Source organism: Desmodus rotundus, chromosome 1 (genome assembly GCF_022682495.2).
Source record: "Desmodus rotundus isolate HL8 chromosome 1, HLdesRot8A.1, whole genome shotgun sequence".
Lineage (NCBI taxonomy): Eukaryota > Metazoa > Chordata > Mammalia > Chiroptera > Phyllostomidae > Desmodus > Desmodus rotundus.
Genome location: NC_071387.1, coordinates 162,037,540 through 162,056,817, shown reverse-complemented (window position 1 = coordinate 162,056,817; position 19,278 = coordinate 162,037,540). Strand labels below are relative to the sequence as shown.

Here is a 19,278-nt window from a genome sequence, read left to right as displayed (position 1 = left end):
TAATTCCTCCAATGTATAGTCAATTTAACAAATTAATACAATTGAGAGCCTAGACATAAACCCTAATGTTTATGGTCAATTAATTTTTGACAAGTGGGCCAAGATAATTCAAAGGAGAAAAACAGTATTTTCAAAACGTGGTCCTGGAACTGGATATCCAAATGCAAATGAAGCTGAACCCCTTTCCTTATACCATACACAAAAATTAATTCAAAATGAATTAGACCTAAATGTGTGAACTGAAACTATGAAATTTTTAGAGGAAAACATAGGATTAAATCTTCATGACCATAGGTTACGCAAAGTGTTGTTAGATAGAAGACCAAAAACACATTTACCCCTGAAACTAATAGAAAATTGTTAGGGCGGAGTCACTCAAGAAACCAGACGGACTCAGAGAGCAAAGGAGAGCAGGGTTTATTAGCCAGGAATAAGAGGGAAAGTGGAGCCAAACGAGGAAGGTTCAGAGGAAAGTGAGGTTAAGACTCACTCAGTTGTTCTTAGATCAGGGTTTTTAAGCGCAAAAACCGACGAAGGGTAACTGATTGGGGTATCAGAGTCTGATTGGCTAGAGCTGGTTGCTGGGTGAAAGCTGCATCCTGTTATGCCAGATAAACCGACCCCAGACCCTAATCTTCCTGGGTTGGGTTTGCAGGCAGCTTCCCATGGTGCCATTTTATCACCTGGTGATTTTCATTCCTCCTAGGCCTGCCTAGATCTAACAAAAATAATATTGAATGTAAAATGTAAGTGAAAAAAAACCCCAAAATACAAGCAACAAAAGAAAAAATAAATTGGACTACATCAAAATTTAAAGCTTTTACACTATAAATGATACTATCAAGAAAGTGAAAAGATCACTCAGAATGAGATAAAAATATTTGCGCCTATCATATAAGGAGCCAGTGTCTAGAATATATAAAGACTTCTTAAAATTCAATAATAAACAAACAACCCAATTTAAAAATGGGCAAAGGATCCGAATAGACATTTTCTCCAAGACATATGAAGAGACAATAAGCACCTGAAAAGGTGTTTAACATCACTGCTTGTTAGGAAAATGCAAATCAAAACCAAAATGAGTTACCACTTCATACCCAATAGGATGGCTGCATTTAAAAAAAAAAAACAGACAATTGTAAATGTTGGAGAGGATGTGGAGAAATTAGAACCCTCATACCCTGCTGGTGGGAATGAAAGATGCAGCCGCCACTTTGGAAAATTACCCAGCAGTTCCTCAAAGGTTAAACATAGGTACCATACGATCCAGCAATTTTACTCCCAAGAGAAATGAAAACATGTCCACATAAAAACTTGTAGTAAATGTTGATAACAGCATTATTTAAAACAGCCAAAAAGTGGCAACAACCCAACAACTATCGATTAATCAATAGATGAGATAGACGTGGTATATTCATAAAAAAGAAATGAAGTACCAACCCATGCTACGACGTGGATGAACTTGAAAAGCACGAAAAAAAAGCGAAAGCAGCAAGTCATAAGAGGTCACATACTGTATGGTTCCATTCATGTGAAATTTCCAGAATAGGCCGATCCATCCAGTCAGCAAGTAGATTAGCAGTTGGATGCCAGGGCTCTGAGGAAGTCTGAGAGGAACATGACTGCTAATGGCCATGGAGGTGACAACAATGTCCTAAAATTAGACTGTGGAGATAGCTGCACAACTTTTTAAATATGCTAAAAACTGCTGAATTGTATACTTTAAATGTGTGAGCTGTAATAGTATGTAAGTTATATCAATAAAACTAATTTTATAAATTTTATTAAGAATTTCTTTAATTAAAAAACAACCTAATATAGTCCTTTTCAGACAAATAAGCAAGTGTCAAAAAATAAATAAATAAAAGCAAGTGTCAAAAAAAAATAAAACCTCAAACAATACCTTTAAAAGGTTGGATACTTCTGCCCAAGAGAGAAGTAGAAGGGTGGGCATTTCTCCAGTTCCACTTTGAGAATAAAAAACTATGAGGTTTTTGAACACCTGTTAATTTAAACTGGAATAACGTGTCCCCACGGGCCAATTCCCAGCACTTAGGAGCTGAAATTGTTTCATGTGTTTCTTAAATTATTGGTCAGGTATAAAATGTTTTGTCAAATTTACATAAAATATTTCATGGATCTTTCAACGTTTAGTTTTCTTAGGAGACTACACATTGAAATGGCTGGATCTTGTACTAGGGCTGCCATTTCTCTAACTGTGTTCTCGCCCTGTACAGAAGCAGCCCGTTTAATACCTCCTAACACCTGTCTACAGCCAGCTGGCGTCTCTGACAAAGACTGATCATCTTAGCCCTCACTTTTATGGGTGGCATACTCTTTTTTCTAGTTCTATTCGGCTCAGTACACTTGAGTTAAAAAAATTTTATTTACATATGTAAATTATGGATAACAAAGATAAAAATAAACTACACCACAAATACATAGCAGCTGTGCAAACAAACTGATAACCTCTGCTTCCTGTCTTAATGAAAAAATGGGTTAAATCTGTTATCTCTAAACCCACTTCCTAAATACAAAACACACACACCACCACCACTACCTCCTCCACTTCCCCCTCTCCCGCCCCCTCCGTCAGGGGTAATATCAAAATGAAAACAGTGCCAGAAAATGCAATTATATAATGTTATATAGTTCATACATTCAGGTTTGTTAAAACCTAAAGCTCACTAAAACAAGCTTGAAATTTTTAAAAGAAGTAGCCAACATGCTCACGATAAATTCAAACAACACAGCAAGGTTTCAAATGAAAAGCAAATGCCACCAACATCATCCCCCAGTCTCCTGTTCTTACTCCACTACAGCAACCACTGTTGACAGTTTCTAGTATATCTTAGAAACTCCCACCCATCTATGCATGTACAAGCACCTTCACACACAACACGTGGCTATCCCTTTTGAAAGCTATACACAGGTTCATCATACACATACTTTTCTTTAATCCCTACTCAACACTATACAGTATATTGGAATCTCTCCTCTGCACACACAAATTTTCTTCATTTTAATGAGGACATAGTATTCCATTGTACAGAAGGCTAGTGATTTACTTTAAATAGTCTCCACTATCAATGATCAATGAAGATATTCTGCATTTACTTCTAATACAAAAAATAGTAAAATTGCTAGATCCGAGAATACAAACATATTTAATTATGATTCAAAGAGATTACGCTAAGTTAAATATTCCTCCAAGGGTGATAAAACATAAATCCACAAAGGCAGATTTTTCTATCACCTTGTCTACTCTGGGTTTTATACTTTCTGACTTTGCCAATCTGATTAATGAAAAATATCTCATTTTGAATTGTATTTTTAAATTATGAGTAAGACTAAATAAGCATCTTCTCATGCGTTTATTGGCCATTGCATTTTCCCCCTAAGCTATCCATCCCTGACGTTTGTCCATTTTGTTATTGTGTCTTTTCTGCTGATTTATAAGAACACGTTCTGTAAATTAAGAAAAACAGTTCTGTCCTTTGAATTACTGTGTATCCTTTGTGTTTTGACTTCATTTATATTTCTCTATGGACAAGTTTCTAATTTTTACATACTCCAATTCATTCATTTGGCTTACATATGGTCCATCACAATTAGAAAAACCTTGGCCATTGCAAGATTATTATTTAAAATTTTCACTCATGCCTTCTCTTAAGTTCATTACGTTCTTGCCATATGATGGCTCTAGTAGCACTTAGTGGTCTTGAACTTCATTTGAACAATTTTGTTAGATTAAATTGTGACAGCTGTCATATCAGTGTGCATTTTTTTTAAAAACTTATCAGAATTGGTGAGTTTTTGTGCAGCCATTTTAATATTGAACATGGAAAAAACATGTTTTCAGCATATCATGCTTTATTATGTCAAAAAAGGTAAAAATGCAACTGAAATGCAAAGGAAGATTTGTGCAGTGTATGGAGAAGTTTCTGTGAGTGATGGAACATGTCAAAAGTGGTCTGGGAAGTTTCTTGGCACCACTGACATTTTGGCCAAATAATTCTTTGCTGTGGGCTGTTTTATGCATTGGAAAAATGATTAGTAGCATCTCCCGGTGGTCTCTACCCACTAGAAGCCAAGAGTGGGAGACAGCCAACATACTCAAAATATCCAAATCAATAAAGTTGTTGGTAAAAATGAAAAATGTGTCTTTTATTTTATGGAAAAAATTAAACAGACTTTTTGGCCAACTCAATTATCATTTTTATGGACCACTTTTAACCCATTTTAATGCTGTTAAATATTAGAGCTACACATTATTTTAAAGTAAAGGGCATGGATCAAACCTCAAAAGAAGTTCATTCACAACTTACACTGTGGGCACTGCTAACCCAAGGGACAGAGCCAGCCCTCCCCATAACAACTAACATGAATGCCTCCATATTCCGGGCCAGCCAACGTTCCGAGTGCAAAATCCTAAGAAGATGGTAGTAATTACCCCATTTTACAGATGAGAAAACTGAAAGACATATTGAAGGCACACTGCTGGTAAAGGGCAGAGGCTACTCTAGCTGCCCATCCCCAGAACCAGCTTTTAACTGATTCTTTTACCCTGCCTCTATACAATTGTGGATGGAAAAAAAGGGTTCTATGGAAAGTAACCTCACCAGGTGATACAATCATAAATCCCTAGCTGGGCAGGGTGTGGTGGAGAGTCACCCCCCAAGCCTGTAATTTCTTTAGTAAAGTTTTAAGCCAGCTTTGTCCTTTTTCTTGGGCACCTAGGTAAACACACCTTTGAGATACCGGAAGTAATATCCCTAGAAGAGGGTATTAACTAACCCTCAAGAGAGCACATAATGTTGTTAAAAAGCCTGTAATCCAATCCCCACCTTGCTTTTTCCCACCTCCATTGAATATTCCTTGTTGCCTCCTTAATTTCAAATGCATAAAAGCTGCAAAACTGTAATTCTCTGAGCATTTGAGATCCTGTTCTCCAGCGTAAGTCATCAGTTTGGCTCAAATAAACTCTCATAATAATTCTCTACAGGTTTGGATATTTCTTACCTCAACACTATCAATAACCACCAAAAAAAAACCCCCTAAAAATTCATACCAGAACTATATCTAAATGAATTCTCTATAAAGCATGGTTTTTCCTTTCCTTTCAAACACATAACTCTAGCTTGGCTTAAGCACTAAAATCTTAATGATACTTGTGAACAACGTTTAAAGTAAACTACATGCAAAGCACAGCCTACATCATCATGTCAAGATTTGGAAGCATGTTATACATGTCAAGGTGGTGCTGTGGTGGAATCATCTACTTTGCTTATTTGAGTCCTTTCTCATCTCTCCAGCTATGCACTACTAGAAGTAGGATTCAGCCCATTTCACAGGAGTTCTAAACTGAATAGAAGCATTATAAATCCCACAGTACTCAGCGGTTCCAATCTGGGCAGTGGCAGCCTATCCCCCTGGAACCTTGAGGACCACTGGTCACAAAGGTGGGGGCAGTGTTTAAACAAAGGCTGGTGAGTGCTACTAACATCTGGAGGTTATCAAGCGTGCTAAATATCAGCTCTCCCAGGACTCCCTCTAGAGAAAGAGCTGCCCCACCCAAAACACCAACAGTGCAGCGCTGCCCCTGGGACCCCTGCCTCCCAAATGCCTCACTGAACAAGCTTGTAGCTTTACTTTTTGATCAGAAGCTCTGGGTTTTGTTTACAGTACCTAATTTGTATTACTCTCAAAGTCTTACAAACACCTGGAAGGGCAACGTTGAGTAGAAGAGAGGAGGAGGCATCTCCCTAAAAATTGGGGAATACCCTCAGACTCCCCATAATGAGGGGCAAATTGAATGAAGGCATCAGCCTTCTCCTGCACTCTGAACAACCAGGGCTTTCTCTCTGCCACACCATAGCAAGAAAAAGGCAGAGACTCAGTTCTGCTGAAGCTCTTGTTTCCAAGAAAATGCAATCCCATGACAACCCTCATCCCTCCTCTCCCATCATAAGGAAATAATTTTCAGCTTCGTGCTTCCCAAAGCCTGCAGCCAGAAGCTAATGCTGGGCATGACAATTTGCATAGATCGGCTTATTGGTTAACCAGCTTGTTCCAAGTGGCCTAATACCCCTTACTCAGCAACCTGCAACTTTCACAAACTACTTCACTTGGTAAGAAAGCACATTCTTTAAAACTGCTTTTGGTTAAATCATATGATCCACAGGCAGAGCAGAACTTTCTGGAAAAAAAAATTTTAAACAAACAATTGCTTGGGCGTTTACAGAGACAAACGGCTTACATTGATTTTATGACAGCAAAATACACTGTAAAAAAAAAAAAAAGAACCTGAGATTTCAATCATAAGATGAAGTTTAAAATCTGCAGCCATGAGCTCTTTTGTTGAACTGCTCTGCAAAGATAGCAGATATCTTCAGAAAAAAAACCCAGTATCTACCCATTCACTCTTGAAATTATCAAGAGTCAAACCTGTACTAGGCACTGGGGCACACCGCACAGGCTGGGGGAGCAGGGTGGCAACCCCTGCTGGAGGCTGATTAGCTGTGTGACCTTGGAAGAGACCCTGAGCCTGGGGGTTTGTCTCCTCCCCAGTAACGGAAGGTGGGTATCCTGCTCCCTTGAGGATCCTTCTAGCTCCGGAAGACCACTGTGTGAGTTTGCAGACTCTCACAGAAGCCATCATGGTAACCCACGACCAGGAGCGAGGTACCGCTCCCGTCAGTAACCTCACAGTCAGCAGTGAGACTTTCTTTGGCTTGCTCCCAACCAAGAACTTGCCAAGATGGTTTCACTTCAAACAGCCTGACAATTTGAATGTACTGAAAGTTCCAAGACTTGGGCTTCCAACTGACCTTTCTCATCCCAGATGCACAATGTTCTTCTGTCAGCATGTCTCAATTTTCAGCGTACAGCTTGGGCAGACGCTAGCAACCCCCACAACCAGGAGCAGCCGCCTCAACCCAACAGTGGTCCTCGATGGCCCGGGCACCACAGCCCCCAGCCACCTGGGAGGCTGCCTGCCTCTTCTAACTACCACGCCAAACTATGGCATCCCTCTCCAAGACACAGGCAGAAAAGTCTAAGTAGAGTTTAGAGCTGATTCGGAAGATAGGGAGTTCCTGTCTCTGGAGTTGTTTGCTTATTATGGTTCAAGAAATCTGAGCACAACTGAGTAGCAGGGGCAGAAGACCCTTCCAGCCACTTCCAGCACCAACTTTCTGGGAGTTGGTCCAAAGGAGGGGGAAACAGCGCCTCCCTCACAGCTAACAGGAGTGTGCAATGGTCAGCCTTTCTGAAGGAGGTCTGCAACGTCCAAGGCTTTTGAGCTTTCATTCTGTAGTTGGTTTTGCTATACAGGACTTGCTTTGAAAACATACGAGTAAATTTGTTCCAACAGGAATGACATTGAAGGAGTTCAGGGCATCTCACCCCAAAAAATACCACTTTGGCAAATTGATTATTTTGACTTAAAGGCACTTGAGAAACAGCAGGAGCAAGAAGGGCACTCTGACCTCCCTTTTTCTTCCTGAAAGCAGGAGATAAAACTCCCCTGTGAAAGGAGCCCTCCCTGTACCAGAAAGAAAGACATAATCAAGGGCAAAAGTTGACACTGAGAGAGTCCTATATAAACAGACCTTGTTAAAATAATACTTATCTTCCTTTTTTACCTCCCCACATCGTTTAGTCACTTTTCTACAACTGCTTCTTTGTTCAACCTAATATAAGAGCAAATAGGTTTCACCATTTCTTTTGGATCTTCATTTCCTTACGAGGGCACCCAAGGCACATAAAACTCATACATTAAATAAATGTCTATGCTTTTCTCCTGTTGATCTGCCTTTGTCAGTTTAATTTTCAAACCCAGCCAGAGACCCTAAGACGGTCAAGGACAACTTTCTCCTCTCCCTACCATGTTAGGGGACAGTTCGAGCATAACAGGATGTGCAGTTTTGTCTGTGAGGAACATAACTGACGGCGGAAAACTGCGCCCAGCTGAACGGAGCGGAATGTATGAATGCACAAACGTCAGGTCAGCATGTGCATTCTGTGTGAGTCACACCCAAGTGCACCTGGTGTTACAACTGTCCATCCAGTCTCAGAGAGCCACCCTTCCCCTCCTTCACAACTCACAAGCCGCAACTCTCCCAACATCCACGTCCACAAACAAATTTCAGGTCTTTTTCAAGGTCAAGTGCCCATCTTTTATGTAAAACTATAATACTATTTTTACTAGGTTCCTTTTAAAAAAAATGTCACTGACAAAGTTTTTAAAAGCTGTGCTCCAACCCCATGTTTCCCATAATGCCTGGAGTTTTTATTTGTGTGATTTTGCACAGTTTGATTTTTAGGACACATATTCATGCTGTGTTTATAGCAGGACTGTTTCCAAGATTCTAGCCTAGAGTAAGAGGCATGTACATAGAGAAAGATTACATAAGAGTTATTTATGTTTTTTTTAAAGAAATACACTAAATTTCTAATAAAAGGAAAACAGTGAAATAAATGTTGATACAATCAATTAAATGTAATATAACCACTAAAATGGTTGCTTTTAAGAATTATTCTATGTACAATTGTTCAGGTTGTTATGTGAAAATAAGTTAGGATATAAAACAGTACATAGAGTACAATCTAATTTATTTTTAACATGAATGCAATGAAGTAAAACAGTGCTAATAGGGTTTGTTCTCTCTGGGATTACAAATGATATTTGTTGTTTTATACTTTTCTGTATTTTCCAAATTTTCTGTAACTATAAATTATTTTTATAAAGCAGAACACACTTTTAAAGTCAGTTTTCATGTAACGTGAGTTAATTCATCATGGGCTTCCATCACTAATGGTGAAATTCTGATGCTTATCCCTTCTTTGAGATGCTACATACTGTAATCCTTACAACATCTTAAGAAATAAAAAGGCAATAGAGAAGATAGAAGACTGCAAAATATTCAATGAGTGCCTCTCCCAAAAAAGATAAAAGAACAGAAGGAGAAATGGAAATTACCAACAATATATAACCTTAAATGCAAACATGAATAATTACATTAAATGTAAGTGATCTCAACATCCAATTAAAGGACAGAGATTGTCATATTGGATCAAAAAAACAAGTCCCAACTGTCCTTTGTTTATAAAGTAGACACCTTTAAATGTAAGACACAGATGGGTTCAAAGTTAAGAAGGTGCTAGGGTCATCAGACAAAGACTTGAAGACAAAGTGCATGACCAGGGACAAAAAGGTTCATTGTAGAAGAGGATCAATTCATTACAAGACATAACAGACCTGACTTGGGGTGGTGAATACAATACAATATACAGATGATGTATTAAAGAACTGCACACCTGAAACCTACATAATTTCATTAGCCAATGTCACCCAAATAAAGTCAGTAAAAAAGAAGATACAACAATCCTAAATGTGTATGCCTAATAGAGCTTCAAAATATAGTAAACAAAAATTGACAGAACTAATGGGACAAAAAGACAAAAACAATCATATTTGGAAAATTTAACACCCTTCTCCCAGTAATTGGTAAAATAAGATACCACACACCCCCCAAAAATTAGTAAAGATGAAGATTTGAGCAATACCAGCCATCAACTTGAACACTATACTAAATAATTACAGAACACGAGGTCTGTCCGAAAAGTCCAGCCTTTGTTAATATAACGAGAACAGTTTGCACGACATCAATGTACCCTGTCAGCCAAGGAGAGTGGACTGGAATGTGCATGTGTGAACAACAACAACTCACTGTACTAGTCAGTGGGGGCGGTAGACCCCATTGAGTGAGCATGTGTACTGTGTTGCTGTTGCATTCAAAATGACTGAGCGAGTAGAGAAATGAATCTGCACCAAATTTCGCCTAGATTAAACATTCCTCTGTGGAAACTATTCTGATGATTCAGAAGGCTTTCAGGGAAGGTGCAGTAAGTGCAGCATAAAAGAAGTGTGGCACAAACGCTTCAAAGATAACTGAGAATCTGTTGAAAATGATCCACATTCTGGAAGGCCTGCAACAAGCAGAAAATCTGAGAATGTTGAACGTGTACGGGCTGCAATCAACAAACATCAGTGACTTACTGTGTGAGAACTAGAAGCTGATCTGGGAATTCCAAAAACTATTGTGTCTGAGATTCTGACGCAGGATCTTGGCATGAAACGTGTTGTAGCAAAATTCATCCCACAGCTCCTGCTACCAGGGCAGAAGGAACATCGTGCTGCAGTTGCTAATGACTTGATTCAAACCACTACCTATGACCCAGATTTCCTCAAGGAGGTCATAACTGGGGATGAGTCATTGGTCTACAGCTACAAGTATGATCCAAAAATGAAGGCTCAGTTGTCCCAATAGAAGTCGCCTTGTTCTCCATACCCCGAAGAAGGTAAGGCAAAGTTGCAGCAAGATCAAGACCATGCTGTGTTTTTTGACTGGGAAGGTGTTGTCCATCACAAGTACGCCTCTCCATGCCAAACAATTAATAAGGACCACTACCTCAATGTTCTTCATCTGTTGAGAGATGCAATACAACGAAAACAGCTACAGCTATGGGCAACTGGTGACTGGCAGCTTCATCATGACAATGCACCTGCTCATGCATCAGGTCTCGTGCAGAATTCTTTGGTGAAACATCAAATCACCCAGGTGACTCAGCCCCTCTCCAGCCCAGATTTGGCACCCTGTGACCTCTGGCTTTTCCCAAAACTAAAATCACCTTTGAAAGGGAAGAGATTTCAGAACATGGATGAGACTCAGGAAAATATGATGGGGCAGCTAATGGCAATTCCAACGAAGGATTTTGCTGAGAGTTTTGAACAGTGGAAAAGACACTGGCAGAACTGTGTGAGGTCCCAAGGTGCCTATTTTGAAGGGGACTGAGGAGTCATTGTACTACGTACAATGTTTCTTGTATCTTCTTCGATAAATGTCTCTATTTTTCATAGTATATGGATGGATACTTTCTGGACAGAGCTCCTATATGTTATACTCAAGGACATGGAACTCTCACCAAGAAATATCACATTCTGGGCCACAAAACAATAAGTTTTAGCCCTGGCTGGCATGGCTCAGTGGAATGAGTGCCATTCTGCAAACCAAAAGGGCGCCAGGGTTTGATTCCTGGTCAGGGCGCATGCCTGGGTAGGGGGCAAGTTGGGGCATTCAAAAGGCAACAAATCTTTGTTTCTCTCCCCCCTCCCTCCCTTCCCCTCTCTCTAAAAATACATAAATAAAATATTTTATAAAAATATATTTAAAAAATGAATATATACAGAATATATTCTCTGATCACCACAAAGGTAAATTAGAAATTAACAGCAAAAATACTCCTGGAAAATCCTCAAAGATTTGGAAAATAACAATACACTTCTAAATAACCCATAAGTCAAAGAAGTCACAAGGACAATTAGAAAATATTTTGAACTAAATAATAAAAATACAACATATCAAAATGCGTGGGATGTAAAATATGGCTATAAACACTTAATTTTAAAAACAAAGATTTAAAATAGTGGTCTCAACTTCTGTCTAAAAATCAATAGAAGGACTGATTAAACTCAAAGAAAGTAAAAAGAGGGAAATAAAGAGAAGACAAAATGACAATTAAAAATTGTTTCTTTCACATAATTAATAAAATTGATAAATTCCTAGCTACAGTTAATTAAAAAATGAACACAGATTACGAATATCAGGTCTAAGGGGGCATGTATTACATACATTGTTATTTAGAATATGTTATCTTGATACAAACCCCTAACAGATTCCCACAAAGGACTCACATTTAGAAAATCCATTCATTAACCCCAATCAGGGTTGAAAAATCAGGCAGAGGATGACACAGCTGAACTGTCCTTTAGCAAAAAGAGCACCCGGCTGGTGGTGTGGAAAAATGACCATGCAGTGAAGGGACTAGAGGGAGGAAAACCAGTGTGTAAGATGCACATTTACATTTCCATCTTCCTGCCTCTAAGTCAACCCTCAACACGCCGGCCTCACTTCTGAGGCTGTCATTTCCCCTCTGGTCAAGCCACGATGGGCCGGAGGTATAGGATTCACGAAGGTAGAGTTTATCATACTAGTTCTCACAGCTTGTGGTCCACATGGACAACTGTCTCACTCTGCCTCCATCTCCACCTTCTATGAACCTTCCAGTACTGAAGACTCTGGAAAGTGAAACCACATTTCCCAGACTCTTAGCTGTTAGGGCTCTGACAATTTGCAACACTCACAGTATTTGGTAGAAGAAACCAAAGATGAGGACCAGCCTCCTGCCGTGGTGTCTGCCTTCAGGAAACAGCTAATTCCCTACATTAAATTCCCTCCTGCTGAAAATACCTAGAGTGGTCTCAGTTTCCTGCATTGGAACCCTGACACACCTGCATCACCACTGATAATGGGGAAAATAAAATGGAATAGGCATAACTAAGTCATTTAAGATAGAGCTGAGAGGCTATTAAGTGGGGCCTGGAAACATCTTGTGCCTCAGTTCTCAGGGCTGCCACTATTAAGTTGCTAACCTGTTGTTAAACTCAGCTCAAGGCCGAGCCAGGAACATCCTGGAACGACTGCTGCATGGACATAAATGGACTTCACTTCCTTGCAGTTTTCACCTCTCTCGTGTGCATATTGGAACTAACCAATGCCTGTCAATCAGCCAGCAACCCTTTATTTGCATGGATGAACTGCAGTTGTTGCTTTTTGCCTTTCTGAACCTTGTTTTTCTTTGTTCTCTAAGAGCATAATTTAGGTTGCTACCTGAATCTGCGCCTCTCAGGATGCAACATCTCTTGTTTGCTCAAATAATTGCTTTTGTTCTTTATTACAGGTTCTCTTCTGTTAACCCCACTTTACAGATAACAAGAGTCCTAATACAGGATTGCCCCTTTCGACAACCATGTAAGGGAGGCAAGACACAAATTTCACCTTTTCAATGAACGAAGAAACCAAAGCTCAGAAAACTTAAGACAGGGAACGGTGGTGGGCTCCCCAACCCTGGAGAGGTTCTAACACACCTGATGTACACTTAGGAGGGACATTGGAAAAAAAAAAAAAAAGACATCTAAACTTCAGATGAGGAGTTAAAAGGGATGCCTTTTGAAATCTCTTCCAGAAGTTTCTCTGATTCCACAATCTGCCTCAAGAATCTCCATACAAATAACAAAACCTGGATCTCTCCAGAACTAGTTACGCCTCTCCAGAATTTTCAAAAGAAAAATAAAATCCCAGTGGCTTCAACAAACTTAAAAAGCCCTGACTTGCGTGGCTCAGTGGACTGAGTGCCGGCCTGTGAACCAAAGGGTCACGGGTCTGATTTCCAGTCAGGGCACATGCCTGGGTTGCAGCCCCAGTCCCTGGTGGTAGACGTGCAAGAGTCAACCACACACTGATGTTTCCCTCTCTCTCTTACTCCCTCCACTCCCCTCTCTCTAAAAAAATAAATGATTAATTAAAATTAATAAATAAATAAAGGTGTCCAAGCCTATTCTCCAAAACCCAACAAGGGTCAGCCCCGAACTTGCTCAGGCTGTAAGCTGCTCCTCCTTCACTTTGGCAACCTGTACAGATCCCTCCCTAAAATCAACCCCAAACCACATTCTACAAAAACCCTCCATCCCCTGCTAGTTAATGGTCTTCCCCTCCATTGCCATAGTCTTAAAAGATAATAACCTACACTCCCTGGCCTCAGTTCCTCAGCTCCCCAGTATCCCCCAACCCACAGCATTGTAGCTTCTGTACCCTTGAAACCAAGGCTGCCAAACCACCACCACCCCCACTCAACCCCCCAGAATTCTTACTCTCCCTTTTACTAACTTCTCCTTGCCCACAAAGCCAACAGCCCTCCCCCACCTCCCACCCCGCCAGGCTCTTTCTCTCCTGGCAAGCTGTACCCTCACTCAATTTTCTTTATCTTTCTTTGCAAGGGGTACTGTCTGCCTTTCATATGAATGTCTCCGTTGTTCATCCTTCCCTTCTCATTCTACATTGGGGTTTGTTTTGTTTTGTTTTACATCAGGATTTTTTCTGCAATCAATACGATTTCTTTGAGAAGCTGAGAAATGGTTGAGGACCTTCATCCAGAGAAAGGTGTTCAGAATACACCCAGACACAACTGTGTGTGTAACTGCAGGGTTGCATGGAACCCCAGGAGCCCATTCCTGGGGACCCAGCTCTCCACATGCCCCTCTGAGTAGGTTCATTTACTCCCAGGACAATGTCCCCTGAGAGACACTCTGCTTCCATCCCTTTCCCAGGCATAAAAGGTTCAAAGCTGAGGTACATAAAATCAATGGTGTCTGCCAAGAAGCTCTGCCCCAGGAAAAATCTTATACTAAGGAAATTCAGCATCAATTCACCAGTTGCTCTCAAGCATCAAAGTCAGCCTTTGGATTCTATTATGCTGGGTACCCAATGAATATTTATCAATTGACATTATCACTTTAATGATTTTTTTCCAAACAGCAAATGAAATAAGTCAACAGTGTCGTAGGATCCTTATGAATAATGCTACCAAACCAAAGAAAATTCATATTGTTAGAGAATGCTATGGCAGAAAACAGTTTCATTACTATGGTTACAAAACACTGCCATTGTTTCTGAGACTGTTACTGGAAGAGTTCAATGGCATGGCGTTAGGAACAAAAGGCTGAATTCTTCCCTCATTTTGGTGAACCACACACGCTAAGGATCAGGGCATTAAGAGACTCAGCCCTCTGTAAAATTACCGCAATACAATGAGAACAAAAAAATGGAAAATAAATCCCATAAAAATCTTGTGGGCTTTGTTTTGAAGTGAAGTTGGCCAGTTTATTGAGAAGTGGTAATCAGAAGTCTGGTTTTCCATCTCTCCTAGTTATCTCTGCACAAGTAAGATTTGTGTACGTAGTTTTCCTCCTTTTGTTTTGACCAGACAAGTTTGCATGGAAGGGGGCGGGGCATGCTATCTAATCACTGTATAGTGTAAACCGACTTCAAAACCACAAATTGTTTTCAAATTTATTCTGTGATAAAAACCCACTGTAAGTTTTTCCACAACAGCTGCTTTCCTTAAACATTAGTTCAACTTTAATCTCCCAAGGCAAACTACATAAGAAAAACTAAAAGTAAAATCCTGTTTCCTTTAAAATTCAAACAGATGTTTTATGTAATCAAACCAATCCAGTATTTGAATTTCCTACACACGCACTACACACTGACCATCAGATTATGTTCTAAAACTTAAAAAAATATATCATTAATACACAGGCTAGAAGATAAAAGGATATCCCCATTGGAAATATTTTAATACATTTTAACTAGGGTCACAAAGGTTTACTTTGGACTACTTGGAAAAACCGATCGTGAGGACCAAACTGTGGTTTCGATTAGTAACTTGATCAATACTGCTCTCAGCATCCAATCTCAACACTAAATTTAACTGACAACAGCAATATGTAATGAAAATTTACTAACAATGCTGCTCAGGACACTAAGAGAACACAGGATCTTTATAATTGCAACTTAAAGTACTGAAAATAGCTTAGTCAAAGGATAAAATGGAATTGCACCCAATGGCTAGTTCTGCTTATATGAAGGCTTCCTTTTTAATGACAAATTATCGTAGATGAACTGGCCATTTACTACTCTGAAATGTAAGCAGATGATGCCATCATTACAGATCCACACAATGTGAGGCTTCTAAATGGGATTTACATGAAAACACCTGGGACTAAAATGCTTCCATGTCTTAGGATGCACACACTCCTAGATATTCCCTATCTGTGGGAAATCTGCAGGTGATATTTGCACAGAAAATGGACGAAAGCAAACAGTGGGGAAGGGGGTGTTGCCTTCTAGCTCATCAGCAGAGAGATGAGTCAGGAACTGCCTTCCACTCCCTACAGGTTGACCCTATGAGGCCCTGCCAGCAAAGTCATCCCACTCAGACTTGCTGCAGCCCAAAGCTCTTTGTCAGCTTCCCCAGGGCAGCTATAAAGCAGCCCAAGAAAACAAATCTGAAAGAGCGACCTTCACACGAACTCTCTGCCTAACGGTGCAACTCTCACTCTACTGTTCAAGGTGAGAGACTCATCTTTCCAACAACTGGAAACTAACTACACATCAGCAACCCACTCTTCAATATCTCACCAGTTCAACAGCACAATGCCAGCTGAATCAGCACCTCGTTAGTGTGGGAAAGCAATTATGTGTTTATTGTACTGCATGTTGACTGTTTTATTAAAATGAATAGAAAAATAGAAGTGCCAATACTAGTGATACGAAGCACAGAACTCACACTTAACATAACTAAAACAGAGACGGGCACCGTCCTACTGAAGGAAAACAACGACTCAAATACCATCTAGACAGATGCTATCTGTTTAAGTAACCATAAAGAAAAAGATCCCCCGACTGGTGTGACTCAGTGGGTCCAGCGTTGTCCCGCAAACCGAAGGGTCACCAGTTTGATTCCAGGTCAGGGCACATGCCTGGGTTGCGGGCTAGGTCCCCAGTTGGGGGCATACAAGAGGCAACTGATTGATGTTTCCCTCACACATCAATGTTTCTTTCCCTCTCTTTCTCCCTCTATTCTCCTCTCTCTAAAAGATACATAAATCTTTTTTAAAAAAGAAAAAGATCAGCCTCGGCTGGTGAGGCTCAGTGGACTGAGTGCCAGCCTGTGAGGTTCGCCAGTTCAATTCCCAATCAGGGCACCTGCCTGGGTTGTGGGCCAGGTCCCCAGTAGGGGGTTGCACAAGAGGCAACCACACATTGATGTTTCTCTCCCTCTCTTTCTCCCTCCCTTCCCCTCACTCTAAAAATTAATAAATAAATAAAAATAAATAAAATCTTTTAAAAATATAAAAAAATCAAAGGTAAAAAAATAATTTTGAATGGTTGAAATACATTGTCAATGATGACACCTAAAAGGGGTGACATAAATTATAAATGTCTAACCACTATGCTGTACACCTGAACAAATAAAAAACAATATTGAATGTCAACTTGTAATTGGCCAAAAAAAATTAAAATTAAAAAAGGGTATCCCTAACATAGACTATGGACTTTATATAGTTAATAAGAATATATCAATATTGCTTTACCAGTTGTAACAAACACACCACACTGAAGCAAGAGGATAACAGGGGAATCTGAGTGCTGGGGGACAGGGACAGGGGCTATACGGGAACTCTGTAGTGCTTCTACACTCAATTTTTCTGCAAACCTAAAACCGCTATAAAAATAAAGTCTTCATTTTTAAAAAATGGGGGCATAATTAGGGGTTTTCTTCATTACTTTTAGCCTTTTGGGAAACAAAACACACAAACCTATTAACACATAAACCTATAAACTGACTTTCACACATTCAAGTTTATTTAACACCTCTGGCGAAACTGGTCATGGTGGAAGATAGAGGGACTCCCTGAATGTAAGACCAGAAAACACTAATGGGTACAAAGGATAAGCTAGTGCATGTTTAAAACTTCCTTGATCACCCCATAAAAATTTAACAAAAAGAGGAGGATCGAAGATAGCACCTGCAACATAATCCCAATTTTGGAAAGTGTGATCTTATATATTAAATATGATTGCCAGCCAGGTAGCTACAGCATAGTACCTATATGCCAAGGTTGCAGGTTTATTCCCTGATCAGGGCACACACAGGAAGCCACCAATGAATAAATAAGACACATAAATAAATGGAACAACAAATCAGTGTCTTTCTCTCTCCGTCTCTCTAAATCAATCAATCAATAAAACAAATATTCATCTTTGAGAAAAAAGTTTTAAGAAATATATGACTGTATTATAAAATATCAAAATATGTTTCTCTGGGTGATGTGTGGGGTTTTTTTTCGTATGTGCTTCAGAAATACCCTAAATTGTTCAAAAAAGCATCAGTCATGGAAAGAGTGAACTTGTGGTGGTGTCCACCCTGGACTCCTTCCAAGAACGGAAGCGACTTGTGATATGCTGAGGACCTAATATTACCAATCACTACAAACAAAGATCTGTAGGGAAAAAGAGCTTTGTAACCAAAAGCTCCCGAAGGGGGCTTCCACTAGGCCATACCATGTACTCTGCCTGAGAGAGGAAACACACAAATGCAGTGACCAGGAAATAATGCCTGTGCTTCAGGTGGCAAGTGCTGGGCGGTGCAGATAGGGCCAAAGAGTGCTATCTGTAAGACATCACTCTTACGTGGTGTGTCATTTTTTAATCTTTAAAGAAGTCTTCATGGACTTCTTTAAAATAGACATGTGCATGTGTCTATTTTACAGTCCAGAGGTGGTCAGTTGCCCTGAGGAGGAAAATCCCTTCCAGCTAGCATTTAACATTAATTCAGAGGCCACATTCAAAGTCGTCTCCTGCATGGGCTTCAGGTACCTCTAACTTGGATGACCCCAGGTTTTGTTAGCCCATGAGAACTGCAAGAACTCTTGGCACATAGCAACTCTGCCCAAACCCCTGCCTAAAAAAACTCTCATTTTCCCTCTGATAGTATGTACTGTCATTTTTTGTAGCTAGCTTTTCCCACACTTCCATTCCCCAATTACCCCTAAAGTTCCAAGAGAGCAAGGAAGGTCTTGGTTCAACACCCAGTTCCCAGAGGCCTCGCATGGTGCTGGGTACCCAGAAGGCGTTGACTGACCTCTCTCCTCTCAGTTCTGCTTCCATTAGCATCCATCAGCCAAAAGCCTAATCAAAATCTAAGTGTGTATCACATTCAGTGCAAAAATAAAGTAAGAAGAAAAAATAAATGAAGTAAGATGACCCAAAGACTATCCAGGTACAGACGGATAATGGGCACTAACATACTAAGATTTGGCGAGTTCCTTACTCTGTGCCAAACCCTGTACTAGAGGTTGTCTGTTACCACGTACAATCTTCATAACCATAGGAAGTGTTATCCACACCCATCTACAGCCAAGAAAAACTGAGGTTAACAGAGAGAGAGAAAGAGTAACATGTGCAGTCACACCAACCCTCATCTGGATTTCCCAAATCAAACCCAGACACGAGTCCAAAGTCCAGGCTCTTTTCTGGGTTTACACACTGTTCTTGATGGTCCGCAAAGTCCCCAAAATTTCTATCTCCAAACTCAACCTTCTCCTGACTTAAATATCCAACTAGTGACTTGGATATTTTTTAATCATCATCTCAAATGTAGCAGAGCCAAAAGAAAACTAAGGGCTTTCCTTGCCAAATGTCCTCTTCCCTACCAGCCTCCTACATCACCTCCATAAATGACACCATCACCTATTCAGTTGCTCAGGCCAAAAACAGAATCTCATTCCCACACCCCGCAACCGGAAGCAAC

At 40.1% G+C, this 19,278-nt stretch overlaps 1 protein-coding gene across 3 annotated transcripts in view; it reads right to left on the bottom strand.

The window, feature by feature from the left end:
- The window catches only part of SERINC5 (serine incorporator 5), a 97,418-nt gene that overhangs the window by 75,761 nt on the left and 2,379 nt on the right, over positions 1-19,278 (bottom strand). The window lies entirely within an intron of this gene.